Genomic DNA, 6,000 nt, shown 5'->3' on the forward strand with positions numbered 1-6,000 from the left:
TGCTGGTTAAGAACATAGACTCTGGAGCCAGGCACCACGGTTCAACTCCTGGCCCCACACATACCACTGACTGTGTGGCTTTGGGTGATTGAATCTAACATCTGCACACTTTGGTTTCCTTATCTGTAAAACAAGGGTGATAATGGTACCTACCTCACAAAGTTCTTTATTGCTACTTACTAATACTTTCTGAAATTATATATATGTATATATGTGTGTGTGTGTGTGTGTGTGTGTGTGTGTGTATACACACACACACACATATATGTATGTATATTTTGGTCTGGAGAGGATGCGATAAAGTTCTATTTTAAGCATAAAATAAGGCAGTAAAGCAGCTCAGTTCTGCCTGCAATGTTTGTCTTCAGCTAATAGCTGCTTTGTTGTTCCACGGTCTCCCTCAAGTAGACCCTGTGCTTGATGGGCACCAGCATTCTGGCCTCTCCAGAATTATCTTTTCCTCCCTCCCCTGCTCTGTCTCTTCTTTCTTCCTTTCCTTAAGCAACACTAGCTGGCTCTCCGAAGGCTTCTCCCAGCCCGAATATTGATATTCATCATCCCACTTGGCGGGAATGCTCAGAGGGTTCTCGTCTTTAGAACCCAGTGGGGAAGAATTCTTTTTCCTGCCACAAATCTATTTCTCCTCCTGTCACACTAACCACATCGATATTAAAGTATTAGGATTTGGGGTGAGAGATATAGTAAGATTTCTCTTTCTAGTTTATTTGCTTCCTCTAAAAAAAAGAAAACCTGGTAATACCACTTGAATACATTTCCTGACTATACAAAAGCCACTTACCCTCTGGCTTTGTCCTTAATTGTATTGGGCATGAAGGCACCCCATTGAGTCAAGATGAAAGTGTAAATTAGAAATTGGAAAGAAAGAGGCTGAGCGCAGAAATAATATCCTCCAATAGACATTAAATATGAAACAAAAGTAGTTGACAATGCTGATCCCCGGCGAGGCTTATGGAAAGGCTTAGGATGTGTTCCTTTCTCTGTGCCACATTAAGTGACAGAAATCCGTTTCCCCAGCCATGTAAACTGAGGATACCCATCACTTTAGGAATAAGCTGGACTTGGTAAATCCCCCTGACGCCTCCTTTTTTGCTTGGTAGCCTGATGTATCCCTGGGCACTCCCACAAACCTCTCTCCCAGGGTATGACCAAGGGAAACGTCTCAGCTCATCAACCTTGGGGCCAGAATGACCTGCTCTGGGTGACCCCAACCCCTGAGGGCTCATGAGGTACCCGGCCCTTTGTTGAGTACTTTATGCCCAAGTTCCAACTCATAGCATATGGGCTAAAAATTAGAGTGTTGTGTGTTCTTCCAGTGAAGGCTTTGGGCTGCAAGTATTTTGTGTAAGTTAGCCCATATTCACACTCTAGATTTCTAGGAAATAACAAGAACGAAGCATTATAATCACATGTGGACATTTTTTAAAATGAAATCACTTGTATAGAATGCTAACATCGGCAGGCCCTTCATGGTCCTCCAGTCAAATCCACTTGCTGAAGAGAGGAGGACCTGAGGTCTGGAGATAAAGTGACTTGCTGTAATTAGCGGCAAACTGAGTGTCACAACCCCCAGTACAGTGCTCCTTCAACCACATGATGTGTCCCCATCATAAAAGCTCACTTCTGCTCAGCTTTCAAGCAGAACCCTGTGGACAAACACAATAGCAGAAGCCACACATCAGTCTGAAGAAGGCCATTTGTGAAAAGCTGAAGCAACCTAGGGCCTGATTGGAAAGCATAAATGTGTTAATACAGCACTTCTCTTGACCCCGTAACCCCATTTACCAAATGTGCTATTACTCTTACTTCCTTCCTAGACACTTGGTTACAGAGACATTGTTTCCTCTCATTTTTACTGTCTATGACTAAATAAAATTTCCTGGTGAGAAATCTCTATAACCCTCTGTAAGTTGGCTTCTGTTTCCACCACTTGGTTAAGGTTGCTTTGACAAAGTTTGTCATCAGTAGCTTCACATTACCAAAGCTGATGGCGGATTTCCACATCTTTCCTCTTCTTTCTAGAACTCTCTGCTGCATTTGACACTGTGAGGTAGTCCTCCCTTGCTTTCTGTGATGTGGCTGCTTCTTGTTCTCCACCTGTCTCTTTGAACACTTCTCAGTCTCCTTTTGGGGACAGCTTCTAACCACCTATAATTCTTGTTCTCCCTGGAGTTGTTCTTGTCTTATTCTTTTATGTGCTTTCTTGGTGATCTCTCATCCAGCCTCCAAAGTTTTAATCTCTATCTGTTTTGGTTACGTGTTGCTGAAACAAGCCACCTGAAACTTAGTGGTTTAAAACAACAATAAATCATGATCTCCACAACTCTGTGGCTTAAGTGGGTGATTCCTCTGCTTTTTGTAGTATTGACTAAGGTGCTGAGGGGGATGATAGCCCCCAGATGGCCTCCCTTATATGGCTGGTAATTGGTGCTGGCCACTGACTGGGAGTCCAACTAGGGCTAACAGTTGAGGGTCTTGGTATTCTGCTATATTATCCTGCTTTGTGGATGTTGAGCTTCCTTACAGATGGTGGCTGTGTTCCAAAAGAAGTTGGTGGAAGCTGCCAGTTTTCTTAAGATGGAGATTCAAAAGTCCCAGATGTCACTTCAGCTGCATTGTATTGGCCAAAGAAGTCATGAGGCCAGCCTAGGAGAAATAAACTCCATCTCTTGATGGGGGAGTGGAACAAAGGTTCTCTCACTGACCAAACTCCACTCCGCTTCCCTGAATTCTTTTTCAACTAGGCCTGACTTTTGGACTTTCATGTACATCTGCATTGTCCAATTTTAGCAAGAAGCCTGCTAACCTGGTTTTGCCAGAATCCCTCATCTACCATATCTTATCATCCTCAGTATCTAATCAGGTTCCTCATCCTCTACCATCCCCTAGGTGATGTCTGATCACCCTGCCTTATCTTCAGCAAGAATTCTGCTAGATCAGTTTAGCCAGAATCCTCCCTTACCCCTAACGTTTCCTGTCAGGAATTCTTATCCACCGAACCCCCACCCTGCTCCTTGGCTATAGATTCCCACTTGCCCGTGTCACGTTCAGAATTGAGCCTGGTTCTAAACTGAGGTCTCTTTTCTCCTATTGCAATAGTCCTGAATAAAATCTGTTTTGACTTCTGTGACTACAGTCCACCTCCAGTTGTTCTTTGACAAGTGACATATACATTTAAGGAGAGAAGGAATTGATGGTGGTCATATTTAGAGATTACCTACCATGGTTGACTCTCTGGCCACGACAATGAACAATACTCCTATTTGCAAAATGCACTCACCTCTCCCTCAAAATTCTTATCCCGTTATGGAATTTGCTCAAAGTCTGGGACACTGTCATTTAAATCAGGTATAAATGAAGATGAAGCTCCTCTGGTCTACTTCAGCCATGGTTTCTTCAGGGTGGAGATATGAATCACAAAAGCCATTTTACAATGACATAGAATTGTGAAAAGGAGACAGAATAAAATAATAAAGGTTTCCACTCAAAAAAGGAAAAGGAGAGGATGTACATTGCCACTAGTATCATTAACAGTTCTGAAATCCAAATGAGCCCATGTGGCCATTTCCTCTGAGTCCAGGGAGAGAGAATGTTCTTTGATTAAGAGTTTATTTCTGCTCCTTGTAAGTGGTTTTCCATGGCTTTTATCTTCTTCTGGAATCTAGGTTTCACCTTTTGAGTTGTCCTTCTTTTCCTATAGGAAATATCATTCATTTGCCACTGAGTAGCTTTCTCAGCTTGCTTCCTGCTCATAGGAGGTTTAGGGTCCAGGGACCTCTTTGTTCTCCACTATCTGTCCCTTTGCACATTCTAGATCTGTAGTCTAACTGTTGTGCATTTTTGTTCTTCAGTGATGTATTTCTCTTATGATTAATAGTTTCCCAAACCCTGCTCATTGAGTTTAAACTGATATAATTCCCTTTTAAAATGTTGTGGGCTCCCTGTGTATTAAATTATAATTCATGCCAAGCACAAAAGCAATATCCACAAATCTCTTTGAGATAGGACCTTCAAAGTCAGTGAGCTCTGGGGCAAAAATCTTTAAGATTCTCAGAAGTTTTGTTGTCTGACTGAAAGGGTAGAGGAAGTTATTCACAAGGAAGCTCTTTTGTCTAGTTGAGAACTTTATGAGGTACTACCTTAAATCTTTCTAAGGTGTCCACAAAGGGTCTTACTACCATACCCTTGATCTTATTTTTACCAAAGGTTATGTATTCTTAGAAGTCTCTGGATTTGATTTTTCCCTGTGGCTACTTCTTACTCTGAGAATCTCTTGTTTGCCTGAAGAGCTGAAAATATGAAATTGGCTTAATTTTCCATCAAGCAGGTCTTGTCTCAGCAATACTGCCTCTAAGTTCTGCTTGAAAACTGAACAGTTTCTTCTTAATCTCATCTTACTCTACTTGTAGTTTATCATGGGCAGCTGAAGGAAGCTATCACTCTGCCTGGAAATCTTCTTTGCTAGACTCATACATGAATTAGGCACTCTATTTTTCATGTTACTGTAGGCAACATTTTACTAATTATTCCACCAATCCATAATGCATATCCTTTATTCTCAAATCTTCAATAGCCATTTCCTTGCTGCCTTTTCCATCTGTATGTCTCTTCAAAGCTCCCCAACTAATGCCAGCTGCTAGATTCCAAATCCAAGGCCAATGTTTTGTGTGTACACACACACACACACACACACACACACACACACATATAAATACACATGTATTAGATTTTTGTTATAAGCAGCACTACACTTTCAGGTACCCATTTATGTTCGTTCCTATTGCCCCATATTAAACAACTTAAAACTAGTGGCTTAAAACAACAACAACTGTTCATTATCACGAATGTGTGGGTTTATGGTTTGGGCTTCCTCACAGGATAGCAGCTGCACTCCATGCTATTGTCTAAGAGTAAGTGACTAAAGGTTCCCTGTCTTCTTCTCCTTACCCTCCTCCCCCTCCCCTCCCTCCTTCCCTCCTCCTCCTCCTTCTTCTTCCTCCTCCTCTTCTTCTTTTCTGGAGAAAGAGAGGGAGAAAGTGAGCAAGAGGCAGAAAGAGAGGGAGAGACAGAATCCCATGAGGGGCAGAAACAGAGAGAGAGAGAGAGAGAGAGAGAGAGAGGAGAGAGAGAGAGAGAAGCAAGTCTTGGGCTCACCCGATACAGGGCTTGAACTCACAAACCATGAGATCATGACCTGAGCTGAAGTCTGATGCTTAACCAACTGAGCCACCCAGGCTCCCCATGTTTCCCTGTCTTGTTTTTTTAATTTTTTTTATTTTTTAATGTTTATTTATTTTTGAGAGAAAGAGAGAGACAGAGCATGAGCAGGGGAGGAGCAGAGAGAGACAGAGACACAGGATCTGAAGCAGGCTCCAGGCTCTGAGCTGTCTTGTTAAGGCTTGAACCCAGAAGTACCAGAATGTCTCTTTGCCAGAATTTTGTTGGTCAGAACATTTACAAGTCCAGATGAGATTCAAGGGGAGGTACACAAAGTCCTCCTGTGGACGGGAGAGTGGCATGGGCTTTAGTGGAGGAAAGAGATTGATGGTGGTCACCTTTGAAACTAGCTATCACAGCTTCTAGGCAGTAAGTACTGAATTTACATTTCCAACTCTGTCATCATTCCCTTGGTTTCAGACCCATCTGCTTTCTGTTCAATGTTTCCACATGTACCTCAAATCCATATGCCTTAAATTAAACTCCTCATCTTCCTTCCTAGACATGTGTCTCATCCTATGTGCTTAATTTCAGTAAATGAAGCCATCCAGGCCAGAAATTAGAATTCACCCTGGTCCCTCTAGTTCTGTTACCATCCTGGCTCCCATACACACACAACTGACCAATTTTAGCCCTTCGCTCCTTCTCAGATATGCCCCCTCTTCTCCGTTCCTAATTCAATTCCAGTAGAGGCCCTTAGTGTTATCTCTTGCTTGGACCATTGCAGTATCCTCCTTTGTGGTTGTAATGCCTCCACTGTAACTC

Source organism: Panthera leo, chromosome B1, assembly GCF_018350215.1.
Source record: "Panthera leo isolate Ple1 chromosome B1, P.leo_Ple1_pat1.1, whole genome shotgun sequence".
Taxonomy (NCBI): Eukaryota; Metazoa; Chordata; class Mammalia; order Carnivora; family Felidae; genus Panthera; species Panthera leo.